The sequence below is a fragment of the Pristiophorus japonicus genome, chromosome 2 (genome assembly GCF_044704955.1).
Source record: "Pristiophorus japonicus isolate sPriJap1 chromosome 2, sPriJap1.hap1, whole genome shotgun sequence".
NCBI classification, from domain to species: Eukaryota; Metazoa; Chordata; class Chondrichthyes; family Pristiophoridae; genus Pristiophorus; species Pristiophorus japonicus.
Genome location: NC_091978.1, coordinates 256534142 through 256559300, shown reverse-complemented (window position 1 = coordinate 256559300; position 25159 = coordinate 256534142).

The window sequence follows — 25159 nt, the reverse complement described above, 5'->3', positions numbered from 1 at the left end:
ATGACACTTCATGTGCCCAGATCTTAAATAAGTTCCCCTCGCTGTTCGAACCGGGCATCGGGAAGTTCCAAGGAGCAAATGTGCAGATCCAGCTGATTCCGGGGATGCGACCCATCCATGACAAGGCGAGAGCGGTACCGTACATGATGAGAGAGAGGGTGGAGATTGAGCTGGAATGGCTGCAACGAGAGGGCATCATTTCACCGATCGAATTCAACGAGTGGGCCAGTCCGATTGTTCCAGTCCTCAAGGAAGACGGCACCGTCAGAATCTGTGGCGATTACAAAGTAACTATCAATCGTTTCTCCCTGCAGGATCAATACACGCTACCAAAGGCAGATGACCTATTTGCGATGCTGGTGGGAGGAAAAACGTTCACGAAGCTGGACTTGGCTCGGTGTACATGACGCAGGAGCTGGAGGAATCATCGAAAGGCCTCACTTGCATCAACACGCAAAAAGGTCTCTTCATTTACAACAGATGCCCTTTCGGGATTCGATCAGCTGCAGCGATATTCCAGAGGAACATGGAAAGCTTGCTGAACTCGATCCCGCGCACCGTGGTCTTCCAGGATGACATTTTGGTTACAGATCGGGACACCGTCGAGCACCTACAGAACCTGGAGGAGCTTCTTAGTCGGCTTAATCGTGTGGGGCTTAGGTTAAAACACTCGAAGTGCATTTTCCTGGTTCCTGAAGTGGAGTTCCTGGGGAGAAGAATCACGGCAGACGGCATCAGGCCCACCGATTCGAAGACGGAGGCAATCAAGAACGCAGAATGTGATGGAACTGCGGTTGTTTCTAGGACTCCTGAACTACTTTGGTAACTTCTTACCGGGTCTTAGCACACTGTTAGAACCACTGCACTCTTTATTGCGTAAAGGATATGAATGGGTTTGGGGTAAAATCCAAGAAAATGCCTTTGAGAAAGCTAAAAAACTGTTATGCTCAAACAAATTTTTTATGTTGTATGATCCATGTAAGCATTTGATACTAGCATGTGATGCGTCGTCATACGGGGTCGGGTGTGCATTGCAACAAGCTAATGAATCTGGAAAATTGCAACTGGTTGCTTATGCATCCAGAAGTCTGTCTAAGGCCGAGAGAGCCTATAGCATGATCGAAAAAGAAGCGTTAAAGTTTGTTTATGGGGTAAAGAAAATACATCAATAACTGTTTGGGCTCAAATTTGAATTGGATACTTAACATAAGCCACTTATATCCCTCTTTTCTGAAAGTAAGGGGATAAATACAAACGCATCGGCCTGCATCCAGAGATGGGCGCTCACGTTGTCCGCATACAACTACGCCATCCACCACAGGCGAGGCACAGAAAACTGTGCCGATGCTCTCAGTAGGCTGCCATTGACCACCACAGGTGTGGAGGTGGCACAGCCCGCAGATTTAGTTATGGTAATGGAAGCATTCGAGAGTGAGCAATCACTTGTTACCGCCCGACAGATTAGAACCTGGACGAGCTAGCACCCCTTACTGTCCCTAGTAAAAATCTGTGTGCTCCACGGGAGTTAGTCTAGTGTCCCGTTAGAGATGCAGGAAGAAGAGCTGCGCAGAAGTGAAATGTCCTTACAGGCAGACTGCCTCCAATGGGGTAATTGGGTAGTGGTGCCAAAAAAGGGCAGAGACACTTTCATTCGTGACCTCCACATTGCCCACCCAGGCATTGTAATGATGAAAGCGATAGCCAGATCCCACGTGTGGTGGCCCAGTATCGATGCAGACGAAGAGTCCTGCATGCACAAATGTAGCACGTGTTCTCAGTTAAGCAATGTATCAGGGAGGCGACACTAAGTTTATGGTCCTGGCCCTCCAAACCATGGTCCAGGGTCCATGTCGACTATGCAGGCCCATTCTTGGGAAAAATGTTCCTTGTGGTTGTAGATGCTTACTCCAAATGGATTGAATGTGAGATAATGTCGGCAAGCACATCCGGTGCCACCATTGAAAGCCTGCGGGCCATGTTTGCCACGCACGGCCTGCCTGATGTCCTTGTGAGCGACAATGGGCCATGCTTCACCAGTGTCGAGTTCAAAGAGTTCATGACCCGCAATGGGATCAAACATGTTACATCTGCCCCGTTCAAACCAGCATCCAATGGTCAGGCAGAGCGAGCAGTGCAAACAATCAAGCGAAGCTTGAAGAGGGTAACTGAAGGCTCATTGCAGACTTGCCTATCCCAAGTCCTGCTTAGTTACCGCACAAGACCCCACTCACTCACTGGGGTTCTCCCCGCTGAACTGCTCATGAAAAGGGTACTTAAGACAAGGCTCTCGTTAGTCTACCCTGATCTACACGAACAGGTAGAGAGCAGGCGGCTTCAACAGAATACATATCATGATCACGCAAATGTGCCCCGTGAAATCGAGATTAATGATCCTGTATTTGTGTTAAACTATGGACAAGGTCCCAAGTGGCTAACCGGCACTGCCGTGGCCAAAGAGGGGAGTAGGGTGTTTCAGGTCAACCTTTCAAATGAACTCACCTGCAGGAAACATTTGGACCAAACCAAACTCAGATTCACCGGACTATCCAGAACAACCCACAATAGACTCTACCTTTTTCAACCCTCCCACACATACATAAGTGGCAACTGACATAGCGGTTGACCACGAAGCAGAACCCATCACACGCAGCAATCCAGCAGGACTCACTACGCCCAGCAGCCCAGCAAGGCCAGCTGCGCAGCAGCCCAGCGAGGGCCCAACAAATAACGTACCAAAACTAGCATTTGCACCGAGATGATCAACCAGGGAAACGAAGGCCCTAGATCGACTCACCTTGTAAATATTTATACTATTGACCTTGGGGAGGGGGGGGGGGGTGGGGGGAAATGTTGTTATATATGTAAACCTGTAAATACCTTGTTTAACCACCAAAAGGCTAATCCCCTGGAGTCCTAAGGGATCCCACAATCCCTTAGGAACACCTGTACATAAGGAGGCCTTACAGGCTGGAGAGGCACTCTAGAGACCTGTAATAATGGACTATGGTCACACATTACTTTGAGCTTATAGTATCTGGTCAGATTCTTTATGCAAGACACAACAGATGGGGCCTGTAATTTCTCAACCAATATTGATCACTAATCACATGCTGCAGACTGAAGATGGGAGAAGGTATATTGAAGAGCATTATGTGCCCAATCAAAGAGGTGGCAGATTGCTGCAGAGGAGGAGACGTTATACCCAACACATTTACAGGGATAAGCGATCATACCTGAACTTGTCCGATAACACGTGCATTAGAAGTCTGCGCTTCCGAAAGGAGGTCATCAGTAAGATATGCCAGCTAATTAAGGGAGATCTGCAGCCTACCAGTGCCATCAGAAATGCACTGCCAGTTGAGGTTAAGGTTACTGCGGCACTTTCCTTCTACACATCGGGCTCCTTTCAGGCCTCAACTGCCGACATTTGCGGTATCTCTCAGCACACCACACATTGCTGCATTCGACAAGTGACTGAAACCCTTTATGCATGCAGGATGGACTTTATAAACTTCCCTATGACAATGGAGGCACAGACTGAGAGGGCTTTGGGTTTCTCAAGAATAGCAAACTTGCCCAAGATGCAGGGAGCAATAGATTGTACGTACGTCGCCCTGCGAGCACCTTTACAGGATGCAGAGGTGTTTTCGGAACCGACAGGGATTCCACTCCCCGAATGTGCAGCTCGTTGTCGACCACCAGCAAATAATCATGGCAGTAAATGCAAATTTTCCAGGGAGCATCCATGATGCGCACATCTTGCGTGCGAGCACTGTGTCTGGCCTGTTTAAGAATCAGCCACAAGGTCATGATTGGATGCTGGGGGATAAAGGATATGGCCTTGCCAGCTGGCTCATGACCCCCCAGCGTAAACCCCAGACAGAAGCCGAGAAACACGACAACGAAAGCTATATAGCTACACGCAATATCGTCAAAAAGACAATTGGAGTGCTTAAGCAGTGCTTCAGATGCCTGGACCACTCAGGAGACAACCTACAATACCACCCAGAGCAGGTCGCTGAGTTCGAGCAGTCAGTCGAGGAGGCGGGAGCTCGGAGCAACGCGAGTACGGGGTCGGCGAGAGGCCTATAAAGGCCAGCGGGAGTCGAGCAGTTCGAGCAGCCAGTCGAGGAGGCGGGAGCTCGGAGCAGCGCGAGTACAGGGTCGGCGAGAGGCCTATAAAGGCCAGCGGGAGTCGAGCAGTTCGAGCAGTCAGTCGAGGAGGCAGGAGCTCGGAGCAGCGCGAGTACGGGGTCGGCGAGAGGCGTACCGGTGCAGCTACAGGGAGAAGGCAAAGAAAGAAACAAAGGTGACGTCACAGTCTAGGGGGTAAGTGATTGGCTGGTGATTGGTGAGTAGTTTTTCTTTTTCTTCTTATATTAGTCAGTAACTTTTAACATTGTTGTTGCCAATTTAAGTGTATCTAAGGGTTAAGTCATGGCAGGAGAGCTCGGTCGGGTGTTATGCTCCTCCTGTACCATGTGGGAACTCAGGGACACTTCCGGTGTCCCTGATGACTACGTGTGCAGGAAGTGTATCTACCTCCAGCTCCTGACGGTCCGCGTTACGGAATTGGAGCTGAGGGTGGATTCACTCTGGAGCATCCACGATGCTGAGAATGACGTGAGTATCACGTGTAGTGAGTTGGTCTTACCGCAGGGAAAGGGTCCACAGCCAGCTAGGGAATGGAAGACCAGCAGGAAGAGTAGTGCAAAGAAGGTAGTGCAGGGGTCCCCTGTGGTCATCCCCCTGCAAAACAGATACACTGTTTTGAGTACTGTTGAGGGGGATGACTCATCAGGGGAGGGCAGCAGCAGCCAAGTTCATGGCACCGTGGCTGGCTCTGCTGCACAGGAGGGCAAGAAAAAGAGTGGGACAGCAATAGTGATAGGGGATTCAATGGTGAGGGGAATAGATAGACGTTTCTGCGGCCACGACCGAGACTCCAGGATGGTATGTTGCCTCCCTGGTGCAAGGGTCAAGGATGTCTCGGAGCGGGTGCAGGACATTCTGAAATGGGAGGGAGAACAGCCAGTTGTCGTGGTGCATATTGGTACCAACGACATAGGTAAAAAAAGGGATGAGGTCCTACGAAACGAATTTAAGGAGCTAGGAGCTAAATTAAAAAGTAGGATCTCAAAAGTAGTAATCTCGGGATTGCTACCAGTGCCATGTGATAGTCAGAGTAGGAATCGCAGGATAGCGCAGATGAATACGTGGCTTGAGCAGTGGTGCAGCAGGGAGGGATTCAAATTCCTGGGGCATTGGGACCGGTTCTGGGGGAGGTGGGACCAGTACAAACCGGACGGTCTGCACCTGGGCAGGACCGGTACCAATGTCCTAGGGGGAGTGTTTGCTAGTGCTGTTGGGGAGGATTTAAACTAATATGGCAGGGGGATGGGAACCAATGCAGGGAGACAGAGGGAAACAAAAAGGAGGCAAAAGCAAAAGACAGAAAGGAGATGAGGAAAAGTGGAGGGCGGAGAAACCCAATGCAAAGAACAAAAAGGGCCACTGTACAGCAAAATTCTAAAAGGACAAAGGGTGTTAAAAAAACAAGCCTGAAGGCTTTGTGTCTTAATGCAAGGAGTATCCGCAATAAGGTGGATGAATTAATTGTGCAAATAGATGTTAATAAATATGATGTGATTGGGATTACGGAGACGTGGCTCCAGGATGATCAGGGCTGGGAACTCAACATTCAGGGGTATTCAACATTCAGGAAGGATAGAATAAAAGGAAAAGGAGGTGGGGTAGCATTGTTGGTTAAAGAGGAGATTAATGCAATAGTTAGGATGCAATAGTTAGGATGATGTGGAATCTATATGGGTAGAGCTGCAGAACACCAAAGGGCAAAAAACGTTAGTAGGAGTTGTGTACAGACCTCCAAACAGTAATAGGGATTTTGGGGAGGGCATCAAGCAGGAAATTAGGGGTGCATGCAATAAAGGTGTAGCAGTTATAATGGGTGACTTTAATATGCACATAGATTGGGCTAGCCAAACTGGAAGCAATACGGTGGAGGAGGATTTCCTGGAGTGCATAAGGGATGGTTTTCTAGACCAATATGTTGAGGAACCAACTAGGGTGGAGGCCATCTTAGACTGGGTGTTGTGTAATGAGAGAGGATTAATTAGCAATCTCATTGTGTGAGGCCCCTTGGGGAAGAGTGACCATAATATGGTGGAATTCTGCATTAGGATGGAGAATGAAACAGTTAATTCAGAGACCATGGTCCAGAACTTAAAGAAGGGTAACTTTGAAGGTATGAGGCGTGAATTGGCTAGGATAGATTGGCGAATGATACTTAGGGGGTTGACTGTGGATGGGCAATGGCAGACATTTAGAGACCGCATGGATGAATTACAACAATTGTACATTCCTGTCTGGCGTAAAAATAAAAAAGGGAAGGTGGCTCAACCGTGGCTATCTAGGGAAATCAGGGATAGTATTAAAGCCAAGGAAGTGGCATACAAATTGGCCAGAAATAGCAGCGAACCTGGGGACTGGGAGAAATTTAGAACTCAGCAGAGGAGGACAAAGGGTTTGATTAGGGCAGGGAAAATGGAGTACGAGAAGAAGCTTGCAGGGAACATTAAGGTGGATTGCAAAAGTTTCTATAGGTATGTAAAGAGAAAAAGGTTAGTAAAGACAAACGTAGGTCCCCTGCAGTCAGAATCAGGGGAAGTCATAACGGGGAACAAAGAAATGGCAGACCAATTGAACAAGTACTTTGGTTCGGTATTCACTAAGGAGGACACAAACAACCTTCCGGATATAAAAGGGGTCAGACAGTCCAGTAAGGAGGGGGAACTGAAGGAAATCTTTATTAGTCGGGAAATTGTGTTGGGGAAATTGATGGGATTGAAGACCGATAAATCCCCAGGGCCTGATGGACTGCATCCCAGAGTACTTAAGGAGGTGGCCTTGGAAATAGCGGATGCATTGACAGTAATTTTCCAACATTCCATTGACTCTGGATCAGTTCCTATGGAGTGGAGGGTAGCCAATGTAACCCCACTTTTTAAAAAAGGAGGGAGAGAGAAAACAGGGAATTATAGACCGGTCAGCCTGACCTCAGTAGTGGGTAAAATGATGGAATCAATTATTAAGGATGTCATAGCAGTGCATCTGGAAAATGGTGACATGATAGGTCCAAGTCAGCATGGATTTGTGAAAGGGAAATCATGCTTGACAAATCTTCTGGAATTTTTTGAGGATGTTTCCAGTAAAGTGGACAAAGGAGAACCAGTTGATGTGGTATATTTGGACTTTCAGAAGGCTTTCGACAAGGTCCCACACAAGAGATTAATGTGCAAAGTTAAAGCACATGGGATTGGGGGTAGTGTGCTGACGTGGATTGAGAACTGGTTGTCAGACAGGAAGCAAAGAGTAGGAGTAAACGGGTACTTTTCAAAATGGCAGGCAGTGACTAGTAGGGTGCCGCAAGGTTCTGTGCTGGGGCCCCAGCTGTTTACATTGTACATTAATGATTTAGACGAGGGGATTAAATGCAGTATCTCCAAATTTGCGGATGACACTAAGTTGGGTGGCAGTGTGAGCTGCGAGGAGGATGCTATTAGGCTGCAGAGTGACTTGGATAGGTTAGGTGAGTGGGCAAATGCATGGCAGATGAAGTATAATGTGGATAAATGTGAGGTTATCCACTTTGGTGGTAAAAACAGAGAGACAGACTATTATCTGAATGGTGACAGATTAGGAAAAGGGAAGGTGCAACGAGACCTGGGTGTCATGGTACATCAGTCATTGAAGGTTGGCATGCAGGTACAGCAGGCGGTTAAGAAAGCAAATGGCATGTTGGCCTTCATAGCGAGGGGATTTGAATACAGGGGCAGGGAGGTGTTGCTACAGTTGTACAGGGCCTTGGTGAGGCCACACCTGGAGTATTGTGTACAGTTTTGGTCTCCTAACTTGAGGAAGGACACTCTTGCTATTGAGGGAGTGCAGCGAAGATTCACCAGACTGATTCCCGGGATGGCGGGACTGACCTATCAAGAAAGACTGGATCAACTGGGCTTGTATTCACTGGAGTTCAGAAGAATGAGAGGGGACCTCATAGAAACGTTTAAAATTCTGACAGGTTTAGACAGGTTAGATGCAGGAAGAATGTTCCCAATGTTGGGGAAGTCCAGAACCAGGGGTCACAGTCTGAGGATAAGGGGTAAGCCATTTAGGACCGAGATGAGGAGAAACTTCTTCACCCAGAGAGTGGTGAACCTGTGGAATTCTCTACCACAGAAAGTAGTTGAGGCCAATTCACTAAATATATTCAAAAGGCAGTTAGATGAAGTCCTTACTACTAGGGGGATCAAGGGTTATGGCGAGAAAGCAGGAAGGGGGTACTGAAGTTTCATGTTCAGCCATGAAGTCATTGAATGGCGGTGCAGGCTAGAAGGGCTGAATGGCCTGCTCCTGCACCTATTTTCTATGTTTCTATGTTTCTATGTTTCATTCTGGTGTGCTGCATGTTGTGTAACCTAGCTATCAGAGAGGACAACGCTTGCCAGATGGGACCGCCGGTCCACCTCAGGAGAGAGGGGAGACGGAAGAGGAGGATGAGAACGAGGAGGAGGATGAGGATCTTGGGGAGGACAATCAGCCTGGTAATGAACCCATACCCCCACGCCCTCCCCCCCACAACACTGGAAAAGCCCCGTGGTAGTTACACAGCTGCAAAACTCTTGCGTCAGCAGCTCATAAATGAATGCTTTGCGTGAACTTACTTGGTGACAGTTACAGTTGCATTACGTTTCATCCTGGCCTGGCCATGGCCATTGTTTCCAACCATTGCATTGATGTTTTACCTTACGTTATTAGAAGACACTTCACGACAATTGTAAAGTGAAATAAAAATGTTTAATAATTGTCGACATAATTTTAATTTTTTTTTAACAAACATTTATAACACCCCTCCCCAACCCCCAACAATGAACAACATTTTTAACACAACAACATAACAACACCCTCCCACAATCCCCAACAGTGAACATTCAACAAAATTTTATTTTTAACAACAATATACAGCATCCCTCTCTCTACCTGTGGTTACACTTCCCTTCTGCACCTTGAACCCCTTATTATAACCTCCCATTTCGCACTAACTCCCCGAGTAATGGGACCAAGATGTCTTGCAGCAGAGCACCTCAAGGCCTGCTGCTGTAGGGGGGGGGCGGCGGTGACGTCAGCAGAATGACCTCAGTGGCTGGAGGAGAAGAAGTTTCTGAAGAAAAGTCTTCCGAATCAGAGGAAGTTCTTCCTCCTGTCTCACATCTGTCATGGTGCTTGGTGGTACGGCACCTTGGAATGCAGTGCCGTATCTCGAAACTATCGCAAGCCGCAAGCCATGGACAGAGTCGGTCGTTCGTCCCATTGCCACAACTATCCGATCCATGCCCTCCGTTATTCATGCAGACAGTGTGGCAATGTTGCCCGTCAATCCACCGAGCGCTTGGAGGAGCTCTTGACCTATGTCAACGATTGCCCTTGACAGTGAGACCATGTCCTCATTTTGTTCTGCCCGTCGCAGCGCGTGCCTACCTGGCCGACTCAACCTCCGCGGGGTCAGCATGCGCACTGGACGCCTTGGAGTGGCCTGCTGCAAGCTGCTTGGCCCCGCTACTTCGCCTGTTGAGGAAGATGTGGCTGCAGGTACCACAGATGAAAACTCTGGGTCATCTTCCTCCTCCTTAGATTCCTGTTCCTCACCGATGGTGATCACCACCTGCAGCAGTAAAGCTGTTGGTGCAGGGGCCTCCGTTTGCGCCTGGGGAGTCTGGGTAGCTGCAAAACATAATTGAGGTTATTATAAGAGAAGGGTAGACATGAGAATGCATGCGCTGCGCTGGCATACGTACGAGGAGCAACACTACTGCAATAAATGTGACCGAGAGACGTTACATATGATTAACCTGAGAGTACAGAAGCTGCATGCCTAACATTACATCATTCATATATTATAATCAAATACCATTAGATTACTTTAAATTACCGCTGCTTTACCACTGCTTTACACATTACTCACGTGACGCAACAACGGGATCTGCACCACCACGGGTGGCAGAACGATTGTGGCTGCCCACTAGTGCTGCAACACATTCCTCTAAATCCGTGAGCGGGTGGAGCGCAGCAGGCCCTCCGCCGGTCCGCCTCTGCTCTGCATGATTCTTCGATATCTTCCTCTGCAAACGTGACAAGAGCATGACATAAGGTAATTGACTAGCAGGTACTATGATGCAAACACAACAGATATTGAAATCCACAATTAGTCACCCCACATTCTATTCATCCATAACTTTAACGTTATATGCTAATACGATTTGTATCCACAATGGATGCATGGTTATAACATCTGCGTTCAAAGAAAATATTTAAAAAGATCGTGTTTAGGAAGGGTAAGATTATGTGGTGATTCCGGAATTTGCAGCCATCTTACAGGTTGTGTGTTGGTGTGCTCTGAAAATATGACAGGAACTAATGCTTGACACCAAACATCTTGCGTACAATCTCTATGAAAGGCCCATCCACGGGCCATGCCATTCGGTGCCTGAGGGGAGGTAGGCAGTTTATTTGTAGCGATGAAGGTCCCCCGGGGAGGGGGGGAGAATTCAGGACCGATGGTGAGCTCGGCAATGACAGGACTATAATGGGAGGGGGCACCGTGTCCCTGGGCTGGCTCAGAGACCTCCGTGTGGCCGGAGCTAATGTCCCAAAGTATCCCAGGGCAGACAGTGAGCCAGGGCAGCTCTTCCCCAGTCCAGGCTGGGTCACTGTGTGAGTGACAGCAGCCAGAGAGACTTACACAGTCTAGGTAAAGCTGACCGGACGCCTCAGTGCTCAGTCGTGCCCCATCCACCAATGTAACCATAAAGGAGACGGTGCCCAAGTTAAAGACTTGTTCACAGCACATAAAAATTCTCCTTCTAAACTAACGTGGCAGAAATGCCAAATGCTTGCGGTCTGTCTGTTTCCAGTCAATCCTTTAAATAATAATAATTAATACTGTTGATTAAATGTAAGGCATCTGAGCAAAATTAGACTTAAAGCGTGGAGGTTCCGATCTTAGTGCAAATCTTAGCAGGGAAGCTACCCAAGATTACCCAGCTTAATTACAATCCAGCAGATTTACATTCTAATTAATTCAGTTGATCATTACAACTTAAAATGTAATAATTTAATACTTACTCTTGCCGAAGCAACCAGGCTGTTCCACCTCTTGCGGCACTGGTCTGCCTCACGTCTATCGTGGGCCACAGATGAAACAATGGCGATGACATTGCCCCATATTCTTTGATAGGTCTGGAGGGGAAGGTTAATTGGCCCCATCTATTCTCCATCTCATTAACGAGGGTCTCATTGGCCTCATCCGAGAAGGCTTTCGCCCTCCTTCTCCATGACAGCTCCTCCTGCTGCATACTGGTATCACTAGACATCCTTAAAAGTTAACAGACTGCTTCCCTTCTCTCTCCTTCTCTCCCTCCCTCTCTTTCGTTCTTCTGAGCATGCGCAGATGACCCCTGAACTCCCGAATCGCGGGAAAACTTCTTTGCTAAAAAAAAATGTGCATGCGCAGATCAGCCATTGCTATGGATGCCAGCCTTGCATGACTGAATACATCGCTAAGGCCCATTTCACATCGCTAAGGCTATCGCCCAAAATAAAAAGGCAAATCTATCGGTTTTTAAAATGGCCGATATTCCAGCGATCATGAAAAATAAAAAATGCACTAAGGCTGGAAATATCGTCAAAAGCGATCATAGTGAAAAGTCTAGCCCCGAGTCTCTTACCTACATTTTGATTTCTCATTTAATGCCAGTAACAGATGCCCTTTTTTAATGGCTAGGATAGTCAAGGGGATGGGAGAACAACTTTGTAAACATGCAGTATTTATGACCAGTTAAATTCCTGCTCTAGAATTTACTTTTGAAAGAGGAGGCATGATGAGGTGAATTTCCCTTTCTCCTTCCATGTTTTCTCATATTTTACTTCAATGACTCAGCATATGAATTCAATAAAGTTAAGTACAGTTTGTATTGAGTTCTGCGGAACAATATTGGGCCAGAAAAATAACATAGGAATTGTTGTTCCCAATATTATTAAGGCAAAAAAATGAAGTAACTGAAGCAAGGGAATGATTGTCAATGGAATGTAATATTTGTATTCATGTTTGTAATGAAATCCTTTATTAAAACATTCCCGTTTTGCCAGATAAGATTATAAACTTCAAAACAACATTCTCCATTTAAAGCGGGCTGGGACCAGTGCCCTGGAGAATCTAATGACTAGAGCTGTAGAAAGAGCTTTAAATTAAATAGGGCGGAGGGGGTCAGGTGAGGGAAAATTTAGAAATCTAAAGAGAAAAGTCAAGGTAATGGAGCAGAGTAGCAAATTGGGTAAAGATAAGCAGGGTGTGACAGGAAAGGATAGAGGGGGCGAAATTCAGTATTGGCTCGTTTAGGGGCAGTAAACGAGGCGAGGCGGGACTTCCTGCACCCGGCGGGGATGTCCCGCCCCAGCCGCAAAATTGGGGTTATTGCTCCCAGGAGGAAGTGGAGCGCAATGTCGGACACTCCACTTCCTCTCGGGGGTGGGACCGGGACAGTAAGCGCAATAATTTTCCAGTGCTATGTGGTCTCCTTCCCCTTCTATTAAAGGAGAGGGCACGCAGCGAGCTCTGCAGTGGGGCCAGGGGCCTCCGCTACACCACTGGGCCGCAGCCTGGCACCATCGTGGCACGGAGACCGCGAAACATATAACGGAAGGCCGGACCAATAAGTCGGACTGGAGAAAGAAATGGCGCTGTGCACCTGCCATTTACTTTTCACCCCTCGAGTGCGGTTCCAGTTTGCAACCTGTGAGGGCTGGTGCTGACATCGCCAGCGGCAGCCTCACGGGGCGCTACCCAACTTCCGCTGTGGGGTGAAAACGGGTCGCCGCACACGGCGATGTCATCATCATCTCCGGCGCGGTGGGCCGGTGCACTACCGGCGGGTGTGGGGTGCTGCTGGTTTGTGCCTCTGCTAACTCGTGCGCAATTTTGGTGGAGGTGATAGTGCCCCCCGCAAACACTATCGAGTGGAGGGTAGCCAATGTAACCCCACTTTTTAAAAAAGGAGGGAGAAAGAAAGCAGGGAATTATAGACCGGTCAGCCTGACCTCAGTAGTGGGTAAAATGATGGAATCAATTATTAAGGATGTCATAGCAGCGCATTTGGAAAATGGTGACATGATAGGTCCAAGTCAGCATGGATTTGTGAAAGGGAGATCATGCTTGACAAATCTTCTGGAATTTTTTGAGGATGTTTCCAATAAAGTGGACAAAGGAGTACCAGTTGATGTGGTATATTTGGACTTTCAGAAGGCTTTCGACAAGGTCCCACACAGGAGATTAATGTGCAAAGTTAAAGCACATGGGATTGGGGGTAGTGTGCTGACGTGTATTGAGAACTGGTTGTCAGACAGGAATCAAAGAGTAGGAGTAAATGGGTACTTTTCGGAATGGCAGGCAGTGACTAGTGGGGTACCGCAGGGTTCTGTGCTGGGGCCCCAGCTGTTTACATTGTACATTAATGATTTAGACGAGGGGATTAAATGTAGTATCTCCAAATTTGCGGATGACACTAAGTTGGGTGGCAGTGTGAGCTGCGAGGAGGATGCTATAAGGCTACAGAGTGACTTGGATAGGTTAGGTGAGTGGTCAAATGCGTGGCAGATGAAGTATAATGTGGATAAATGTGAGGTTATCCATTTTGGTGGTAAAAACAGAGAGACAGACTATTATCTGAATGGTGACAGATTAGGAAAAGGGAAGGTGCAACGAGACCTGGGTGTCATGGTACATCAGTCATTGAAGGTTGGCATGCAGGTACAGCTGGCGGTTAAGAAAGCAAATGGCATGTTGGCCTTCATAGCGAGGGGATTTGAGTACAGGGGCAGGGAGGTGTTGCTACAGTTGTACAGGGCCTTGGTGAGGCCACACCTGGGGTATTGTGTACAGTTTTGGTCTCCTAACTTGAGGAAGGACATACTTGCTATTGAGGGAGTGCAGCGAAGATTCACCAGACTGATTCCCGGGATGGTGCGACTGACCTATCAAGAAAGACTGGATCAACTGGGCTTGTATTCACTGGAGTTCAGAAGAGTGAGAGGGGACCTCATAGAAACGTTTAAAATTCTGACGGGTTTGGACAGGTTGGATGCAGGAAGAATGTTCCCAATGTTGGGGAAGTCCAGAACCAGGGGTCACAGTCTAAGGATAAGGGGTAAGCCATTTAGGACCGAGATAAGGAGAAACTTCTTCACCCAGAGAGTGGTGAACCTGTGGAATTCTCTACCACAGGAAGTAGTTGAGGCCAATTCACTAAATATATTCAAAAGGGAGTTAGATGAAGTCCTTACTACTCGGGGGATCAAGGGGTATGGCGTGAAAGCAGGAAGTGGGTACTGAAGTTTCATGTTCAGCCATGAACTCATTGAATGGCGGTGCAGGCTAGAAGGGCTGAATGGCCTGCTCCTGCACCTATTTTCTATGTTTCTATATGTTTAATAAGGTCAAAGCAGGAAATATTGGTAAAAAAAATTAATCGAAAGGCTGTTTATCTAAATGCACAAAGCATTCGTAACAAGCTCGATAAACTAGGTGCATAAATAGAGATAAATGGGTTTGCTCGAATTGTGATGTGGTTGCAAAGTGACTAAGGTTGGGAACTGAATATTCCAGGGTCCATAGGGGAAGAAATTTGGGGTGTTTGCACCTCCCAGTAGCGCCACCGGGGACAAACGACTTTTCGCCCAACCACTAACGAATCCCACGAAATTCCATTGGAGTTTAACCGCGGCGGTACCCAGTAGCGCCCCACTCTGCTGCACCAGTGATGATGACATAATCACTGTGCAGCAACGACCCGTTTTCGCCCCGGAGCGAAAATTCGGTCGCTCTCCCTGAAGCTGCGTCGGACGATGCCAGTGACCGCTTCAGGGGGAGCGTACCGGGCTGTAGGCCGCTTGCAGGGCACATTTTAAAGGGGAGGTAGGGATTTCAAAATGTTAAAATTGGCCGACTTCTTCCTCTTGGATCGTGGGGTCCGTGCTGCGAACTTGCAGCGCAGCACTTTGCTTGTGTGTTGCCAGGCTGCTGCCACGGCACCTCACTCCCTGGTGGTCCAGGGAGGGACCCGTTTCTTGGCCGCAGAGTCGGCAGCTTGGCCCTTACCTTTATGAATGGGAGGGCCCTGTCGACGTGGCAGTGCTATGCCTCCCTTATGGAGTCCTTCCGCCCATCTCCCGCCCCGCTCGCGCCTCACAGAGCAAGTGGAGCACAATATTTTGCGTTCCACTAGCTCTCGGGGACATTAACCCGTATATAGGTCACGGGGCAGGGTGTCCACACCTGGCACAGGAATGCCTGTGTCGCAGCTGTTACTACGCAACTTCGCACCCGTAATATTTCAAAAAGATTAGCAGAATTGAAAAGAATGTGGAGCAGGAGGGAAGGGGGTGGGGGTAGCCCTGATAATAAAGGATGACATAAGAACAATAGTGAGAAAGGATCTTGACCCAGAAGATCGGGAAGTATAATTAGTATATATGGAGATAAGGAATAACAAGGGTCAGAAAACACTGCTGAGAGTAGTTTATAGGTCCCCTTTATAGAGGCTATACTGTTGGACAGAGTATGTCAAGAAATAATAGGAGCTTGTAACAAAGATGATACAATAATCATGGGGAATTATACTTCATGGACAAATATAATTGGCACAGGTAGACCGGAGGATGAGTTCATGGAATGCATTCGAGACAGTTTCCTAGAACAATATGTCATGGAACCAACCAGGAAACAGGCTATTTTAGATCTTGTATTGTGTAATGAGACAGGGTTAATTAGTAATCTCATAGTAAAGGATCCTCTGGGGCAGAGTGATCATAATATGATAGTATTTTACGTTAAGTTTGAGAGCGACATACTTCAGTCCAAATCTCGAGTCTTGAGAGACAGTTTGCCCTGGGATGTGCTTCACATTAGCGCCTGCAGGGGGCCGGTAACGGGGCGCTAATGGGTTCCTGACTGGGCGCGCCAAATTCAATGATGCCCGCAAACTTCCCTGGGGGTTTTGCGATGGCGCTACCACTTACCGCCTCGGTCTCTAGCGCCTCATTGATCATGATGTCATCCTGTGCGCAGTGCCCATAACCGCCCCGGATCACAAATTCATTCTTTCCCCATGCCTGAGTGGCTGTCGTCAATAAGGGCAGGACGAGGAGGCGCTATGCAATCAGCTGGCCACTGGAGGAGCAGTATTTAAAGGCATCAATGACCAGTTTACTTGTAGTCGGCAAAGAATGCTGCCTTGTCAGTTTGACACAGGCAAACAGCTGCTTTGAGCAATGTCATCGTTTTTCAGTTTCAGGAGGTTTCTGCTTCATAAAAATTATTCAGTATCATGTTAAGGTGAGGGCAGGGGGGCAGGAATGGAGCAAAGAATGGCAACAGTATCAGGAGCTGGAGAGTGAGGCAGGCTTGTGGTGTGAGGGGTACGTGGGGTGAGAAAAGAAGAGGGGATGAAGATACCATTGTAGTCGATGGCCACGGCACCCATCACCGGGTGCCCAATGAGTCACAGCACTCACTCCTCATGGTCTGTAAGCTGCTGAAGCTGTGCATCACTTCTGCCTGTTCTCTGCTGCTCCCTCCTATTGTGGGCCATCTTGGTCTGTAAGAGAAACTAATTTGTATGAGTCCGAGTCCAGCTATGTGCTTGGGAGATGTGCATTCCATAGTTGAATAGCTGTAATTGTAGGCAAAGCATGAGATGGGGATGTGAGTTTTAGTAGGTGGACATGCTTGGTAGGTGAGTGGTGGGGGTGTGGTAGTTTGCACAGTGTGTACAGACTGAGGTTCAGATGCTGTTATGTAAGACCTATTGAAGCATGTACTCACCTTGACCACTCGACTGAGGTCGTTGAATTCCTTCCAGCACTGTGTCAGGCACCTGACAATGACACTGCTGGCCAAGACCTCCTGGGCCACTTCCCTCCACATTGCCCTGAATACACGGGGCAATGGCATCCTTCCCATGGTCGGGAACAGTTCTGCCCTCCGTCGTTCCACTCCCACAACCAATGCCTCTAATGCCTGGTCACTGAAATGGCACGCTCTCTCCCTGGGACTTGGATCAGCCATGAGAATTACCTGATTCAGTTGCTTGAAGGTCACCTTCACAGCCAGCATTGCTGGTAATGAGGATTTGCACAATGATGGCACCTCCACTTTAAGGGCTGGAAGGAGCCAGTGTGAAGGATCAATCCCGATTGCATTGCACCGGAAATTCATTATCGCTTTGCTGGTAGAGCTCCTGTCATACCCTACCGAGGTCATTGGCGCTAGATTTAGCACTCCTGTTCTTTCCTGGAGCGCTAACAGACAATTTAATGGAAACCTTGAATTCAGCAGAAACGTACTTCAACACCTGCCACACTACTCCCTGTAGACTTTTGAAACTTTAAACAACTATAGAAAGCATCCAAAATGTGTAGAATTGCAGCAACAGCCAGAAGAAATAGACCAGCAACGAACTTGTAAGTAGTGGTCAATGCCTCCTACAGCTCAAGGAACAACCCAACAGAGGTGACCAATGCCGCAGGCTGCAGGGATTCACCAATCTGAGACCACCTCTCTGCCTCGCCGTGCGTCTGTCTGTCCATGCATCCATCTGGCTGTAAACCGCTCTCAACTGTAACGGGTTGTATCTCTATACCTATCTTAACCGTATGTAGCATCTGATTATGCTTTAAAACTGTAGCTTTTTAATAAAATACCTTACAAATCTTAAGACCCTTTGAGTATCTGTGTGTGACCTGTGATCCTAATCTTACAGTAGGCTGGAGCATGGAGTTCCAAAATGGCATTGCTGGTGTCAAATCAGCATTGCACGCTGATTGACTTCATGATCTGCCTGCTCTGCACGCTAACCCCTTTACCAATATGGCATCTGGCGCACTTTGCATCAGAAGTGTGTGCACATGCCACAGATGCCATTTTGGAACCTTATGGGGCTTTGATGGCGCCCAAAAAACAGGCATCACCGAGCTCAATTTCGCCCCCTAAAAGTGTGAACCAGGGGCCCAACCCACCTCAAACCCGGTTTTAACGAAGGCGGGATGGGTAGTGGGTGACCAATCCACTCCCAGGAGGTAGGTTGGTCGGTAAAACCTGTTCCGGAGGCTGCATGCCTCCACTTTAACACACTTTTTATTTCTAACTCGTGTCGGCTGGGTTTCCCTGGACTCAGGAAACCCGACAGGTAAAAGGAGGCAAGAAGGGCTGGATCTGTCAGGTAAGTGCCTTTACAGCACTGCTTGTAGGCTGGGGGTAGCAGGAGTGCTTCCTCCAGGCCTAACGAGCTTACCCTGTGAACTCCCCGTGATCTGTCCGACACTTCTCCCCACGATCGCATCCCCCCCACCCCCCCCGACCACTACCTGACTCGTCGTACATCTGTCTGTCCATGCGTCCGTCCGGTCGTTTCGCTCCGCGTAGACCGCTCTCAACTGTGATCTCTCCCACCCGCCCCACTAGAAACCCTATCTGCTCCTCAGCCGCGTGCTGCAGGCTTACCTGCCCGACAAGCATCAGCCTGTCTATCAGGCTGGCTGTCGAGTGGGAAATCTGGAGAGAAAATGTAAAAGACGACTTGCAGTTAAAAACTTCCGTGTTTCCGTCCATAACTCTTCTCCCCCGTTCTGAATACACAGCCCCGTAAATATCGGGGCCTTAGTTTCAATAGATGCATCTGGCTGAAGTCAAAATGCCGTACAAGCTGTGGAGCCTCAAGCAGTATTGCGGCTTCTTTGGTAGCATTTATGTAAGTTGATTAAGTGACGGAAATCACTGAAATAAGTTGAGATTGATAACAGAAAATGGTTGAACTGCCCAGAAAATCTGCAGCCATTCTAGTGTAGCTTTAGTGGGGTTCTGCCAGAGGGGTCAGAATCTAGGCTGGGACCCAGATATGTTGGATCCTCATCTTTCTCTACAGTTTTCAGGATAGCCTTGTCTGGGCCGGAGGGGAGAGATGTGGGCCCCTGCGCACCCTAAGCAAAGCCATTAGCATTGGGGGAGCAGGACCTACACAGGAACATACGAACAGGAGTAGGCCATTCAGCCCCTCAAGCCTGTTCTGGCACTAACTTAGATCATTGCAGATCTGTATTTTAACTCTATCTACCCGCTTTGGTTCTGTAACCCTTAATACCTTTGCCTAACAAAATTCTGTCAATCTCAATTTTGAAATTTTCATTTGACCTAGCCCCAACAGATTTTTGGGGGGAGTAAATTCCAGATTTCCACTCCCCTTTGTGTGAAGAAGTGCCTCTGACATCAATCCTGAACGGCCTATCTGTAATTTTAAGGTTATGCCCCCTTGTTCTGAACTCCCCACCAGAGGGAATAATTTATCTTTATCTACTTGATCAACTCCTTTAATCATCTTAAATACCTCAATTAGCCCACCCCTTAATCTTCTATATTAAGGCAATACAAGCCTAGTCTATGCAACCTGTCCTCATAATTTAACCCTTTTAGCCCCAGTATCATACTGGGGTAAAGACTCACTACGCCAGGATTTGCTGCCACCCCAGCCCTCCGAGGGACTTGGCATAGGACTGGCAAAGACAGGCCCGGTGAGACCAAGGGTTCTTACCCACTGAAAGGTGGAAGCAAAATGTTAGTTTTAAAATTAGTCTCCTGGGAAGCATCGATAAGTTACACCCGGGTGGGGAAGGACCCGGCACTCAAAACCCCAATCCTGGCATTCTGCTACCAAACTTGCCAGGCGCTCTAACATGACAGGTGGCCTAGCTGCACCCCTAGTGTTGTAGGTGGTCACTATTGCCCTGGAAAACAGGAGACTTCTTTCGGCCCCAGAAAGTCCCCTGGGGCCAGCAGTGGGGAGCCCTGGTGGGCACTTAATACGCCACAGATTTTCGCAGCTGCAGATTTGGCATGAGAAAAGGCAAAGCAACCCAGTGACTCATGAATAATGTAGGTTTGTACCTCTGTTTGGAGAATTGTCTCTGCATTCTGGAACTGTAAGTCATTTACCAAAGTAACCATCTGAGTAAAAGCACTTTTAATAATCTCTGCTGCCAGCTCAAAGTGGCAATGAAGTCTGCAATAAAATGTTTATTCAGAATGAAGTTCCAACGACCCAATTTTATGGTATGTAATTCTTGCAGCAGCAGCAAATAAAGCAATCTCGAGATCATCAGCAGTTAACTAGGATTTGTATTTGTGAAGGTGCAACCTCTCGTTGGTAATTCTCAGTCCTGTTTCATTTCTGACATCTAGACACTCTCATTACAATACATAATGTCCTATAAAAACTGCCTGTTCTTCGCTTCACTTCTGGAAGTGCTAGCTCTTGTTGTGGTAGGGTTCCATGTACTAATACTTCATGCACAAACATAGATAGTGTCAGTTGGCTATTCTACCATGAAGGAGATCATATCTGTGCAATCCAGTTCTCATTCTAGAGATCAAGAGCAGGAAACCTAACTGATTTTTCCAGGGATGCTGAGGTCAATTGTAATGGCCACCTAATGCACTTTCTTGTCTATACTGCTTAATACTACATTCAGTAACAAGGTAGGGGGAGTAACAGGGTGGGTGCGGGGGAGGGAGGGGGAGCAGTGTGACCTTTATCCATTCAGGTGAAGCTCCATTGGGGCAGCCTATGCATTATTTTAGTACCAACAACATCACACTGGATGTGTTCTATACTGAAAATAGTGTTGATTCCCTTATCAATCCTTGTAGAGAGTTAATGGGACTTTTGGTAACATAAATGCTCTGGTTAAGAATGGGAATAAAGATCTGAAGGATAGGTTTAGTTATAAATGGTCAAATGCTTTATGCACCAAAGTGAAAGCAACTAGTCGCATTCAAATAGTGTAGACTGTAAATTTAGATTAATATCCTGGAATTTCACTCAATTCCATATGGGGAGTGGAGGGAGAAATTTCATGGAGCTTTATATTTAGAAATGTTACCATCAATTATTCACCTCCCTCAGGAGATTAAATAAATGTTCTCTAATCCATTATAAGGGAAATTGCACATGATGGCAGTAATGATCACTTTCATCGCCTGGGCGATAAACGTGGATCGTATCTTCTGCCCATTATAAAATCCACCCACTTGTCATTCCATTGATCCCAATGGAAATTAGAATTAGGCAGGGTGTATAATGGGCAAGGATTCCACTCTGCCAGTTTACCAGCCAAGTGGTGCAGCACTCACTCAGTACTGTACTGAACTGCCAGCCTAGATTAATAAATAACCCCGTGAATATTGTATGTAATTGTGCTTTGTCCAGGGAAATTGTTTAGCAAAAAAGTGAAGAGTTCAAGCTTTGCCTTATGTTTAATGTTTTCTACAAATAAAATGTTATTTTTGCGACTCTAAAAATGGTTCCCTGTCTGATTCTATTCATGCACCAGTTGAGGAGAGGATTGGGTTTGCACACAGCAAGTCATGCCATAGCCTGTGAATGGCCAGTCCTGTTGTCAATCATAAAGTTCCACAAGTTGTAGGCACAGGTGCATGCTGAGAGCTGTAATCTGCTAGTTTCAGTATATTTCACTAACAGTGATAAGTCTGGAACCTATAGGAACTCATGGTTAAAATGTCTTACATACATAGAATTACATAGTATATATGGCACAGAAACAGGCCTGTCAGCCCAACCAGTCCATGTCGGCATTTATGCTCCACTTGAGCCTGTTCCCAGCCTTCCTCACCTACCTTTATCAGCATAACCCTCTATTCCCTTCTCCCTCATATGCTTATCTAGCCTCCCCTTAAATGCATCTCTACTATTTGCTTCAGCCACTCCCTGTGGTAGCAAGTTCCACATGCTCCCTGCGTTCGCTGACCAGTTAAGCAATGCCTCGATTTCAAAATTCTCATTCTGTTTTTCAAGTCCCTCCATGGCTTCGCCCCTTCCTATCTCTGTAGTCCTCCAGCCCCACAACCCCCCCAAGAGATCTGTGCTCCTCCAATTCTTCCCTTTTGAGCATCCCTGATTATAATCACTCAACCATTGGTGGCTGTACCTTCTTTTGCCTAGGCTCTAAGCTCTGGAATTCCCTGCCTAAACCTTTTCACCTCTCTACCTCTCCCACCTCCTTTAAGACGCTCTTTAAAACCTACCTCTTTGACCAAGTTTTTGATCACCTGCCCTAATTTCTCCTTATGCGGCTTGGTGTCAATTTTTTAAATCTCATAACTCTCCTGGGAAGCACTTTGGGATGTTTCACTACATTAAAGGCACTATATAAATACAAGTTGTTGTTGCCCACCACTCTCTGGGTAAAGAAGTTTCTTCTCTTCCCTATTTGATTTCTTGGTGACTATTTTACATTGATGGCCTCTAGTCTGGTTCTTCCCTACAAGTGGAAACACTCTGAGCTAGAAATTCATCAAAATGAGCAGCATCGGATTGGCCGCCTGTTACACGCAGTGCCTGATACTCAATTTCCTTGACTGCAATTGAACTGAATATCAGACGATGCATATAACAAGTGGTCTATCCGATACCGCCCGTTTTGCATCGCTGCCTGAGACGAATTTCTAGGCCTCCCTCTGTGTCTACTCTTATCAAAACATTTCAGAATCTTATAGACCTCCACTAGCTACATAGGTAAATTCTTCCAATGGTAAACATTGCTAGACGCTTTTAAAACATAGAAAAGCTATTGTATAATTAGGTTGAATAATTTTCTTTTATATTTTGCAATTTTTATGTCATAGAAAGAAAGACTTACATTTATATAACACGTTTCATGACCTCAGGATATCCTAAAGTGCTTTACAGCCAATTAAGTACTTTTGGAGTGTAGTCACTGTTGTAATTTAGAAAATGTGGCAGCCAATTTGCACACAGCAAGCTCCCACAAACAACAATTTGATAATGACCAGATAATCTGTTTTAGTGATGTTGGTTGAGGGATAAACATTGGCCAGGACACTGGAGGAAACTCAGGACACTGGGGATAACTCCCCTGCACTTCTTCAAAATAGTGCCATGGGATCTTTTACATCCACCATATAGATCAGACGGCGCCACCGTTTAATGGCTCATCTGAAAGATAGCACCTCCGACAATGCAGCACTCCCTCAGTACTGCACTAAATTTACAGCCTAGATTTTTGTGCTCAAGTCTCTGGAGTGTGACTGTGAACGTACAACATTCTGACTCGGAGGTAAGAGTGCTACCAACTGAGCCACGGCTGACACCTTGTCAACATGAGTGAAAAACCTTATTTCCAATTGTTGGTTTAGAAAAACCAAGATGGTTGCTTCACAAAAAAAATTGGAGCAATTTGATTGGTTTCAGCTTTTTATTTCTTTTAATTGTAGATTTTATTGCAAAAACAAAATACTGCGGGTGCTGGAAATCTGAAATAAAAACAGATTAATGCGAGAAATACTCAGCAGGTCATACAGCATCTGTGGAGAGGGAAACACTGGTCTGAACTTTGCAGGGCGGATGAAGGCGTGCGCCATTGTAATCCTTGTAAAAGGCCCCACAAGTTTCTGGTTTATGCCTATGCTGTACATGCACAAAAACCCGAAACTTGCATCTGTCAAGCTTCGCAAGCTTCACCTTGACAGATCCTCCAAACCAAAAGAAAAATCACTTTCCCTGCCGCAGAGTTCCGGTAAAAACAGGCATATGGCTTGCATTCACAAGCGTGAGGGTGAATATAAATGTTAAATTAATATTTTTAACATAAAAAGTCATCCACAAACATTAAAAATTAGTTCATGTAAATTTTGGCCTGGATTAAAATATTTAAAACTATTTTTCAAAAAATTTAATTTTTATTGCAAATGCTCCATTAAAGGGACTTTTAATTAAATGTTAAAATGGAAACATTTATTTTTAGTAGTGTTGTGTAAATTCTTTAATTATTTGGGGATTCCATTGCTTGTCATTCGGAGATTCCGTTTGGAAATGACAGCAATGGAATGCTCCTTTCTGATTGGAGAACCTGGCCCACATGATCCCAGGGACGCTTTCGAACCATCTGTGTCCCTGGGATCCATAGGCCTTTACGCAGGCCTACAAGCTGAGGCCCGGGAGCCAGCAGATAGGTTTGGATTTTTTTTGGGTCGGAGGCATGCTCCGGAGGTACACCTCTGATAACAAATTCCAGCCCAGAGTAAATGGGCTGGATTTTGTGGGGTGGGGGGTCAGTGGGCGTGATCGGTGGTGGGTCAGATGGCAAAGTGTTTTGTTTCCCCAGTGGGTCGGGACCCCGCTGTGAACCCGCCGCCACGCACCTTTACCAAATGTCAGGTCTGTCAGCGCTGAGCAGGCCCGACATGCAGCGGCGGGAGAAGCAATTAAAATCATTAGTGGCTTGATATCTGTGGCCATTCAATCAGCTGATGAGTTGACAGCTTCAAATGTCAAGTCAAAACTCGCAGCTGATTGAGCTATCTGTTCCTTAGCCATTAGCTTCTCTAAACTGCATCTCCACAACAGATTCACCATGCTGCAAGTCTTTACAAAGTCCCCATCCAGTCTGACCTCATTATCTCTCCCACCATTGACACATCACTTCTGTCATCTCTACTTCATCTGCCATCTATTCCATCAGCATGGGTTCCCTTAAACTCTCTCACCTTGGTCCTCAGAATCCCACCACAATCAGCCCCAACAACTGCATCACCAGGCACACCAGCAGCACCAACAATAACTCCAACCTTTTCCACAATCAATTGATGCTACACAGGACACAGGGCATCATCACCCAAGCACATTGCTGCCCGGGAGGCCAGGGATGGCTTTACCATGGCCAGCTTTGTTTCACTTGACGCTGTACACCCTGGTTGCCACATAGTGCGTGAGGCTGGCACTAACACCATAAAGCATTCTTACAATTCCCAAGCCATTCCTTTCACACTCATCACCATCGCAGGGGGTACCGTTAAGTCTCACCATTCACTGCAACTCACTAAGCCACTTCCAAAGGTGCACACAAATCTGTCCAAGAACGCAAAGTGTTGAAAATAAAGGTTTGAATGTTTGACACCACATTAACAGAAACTTTACATGAACATTGCATGAAACACCCA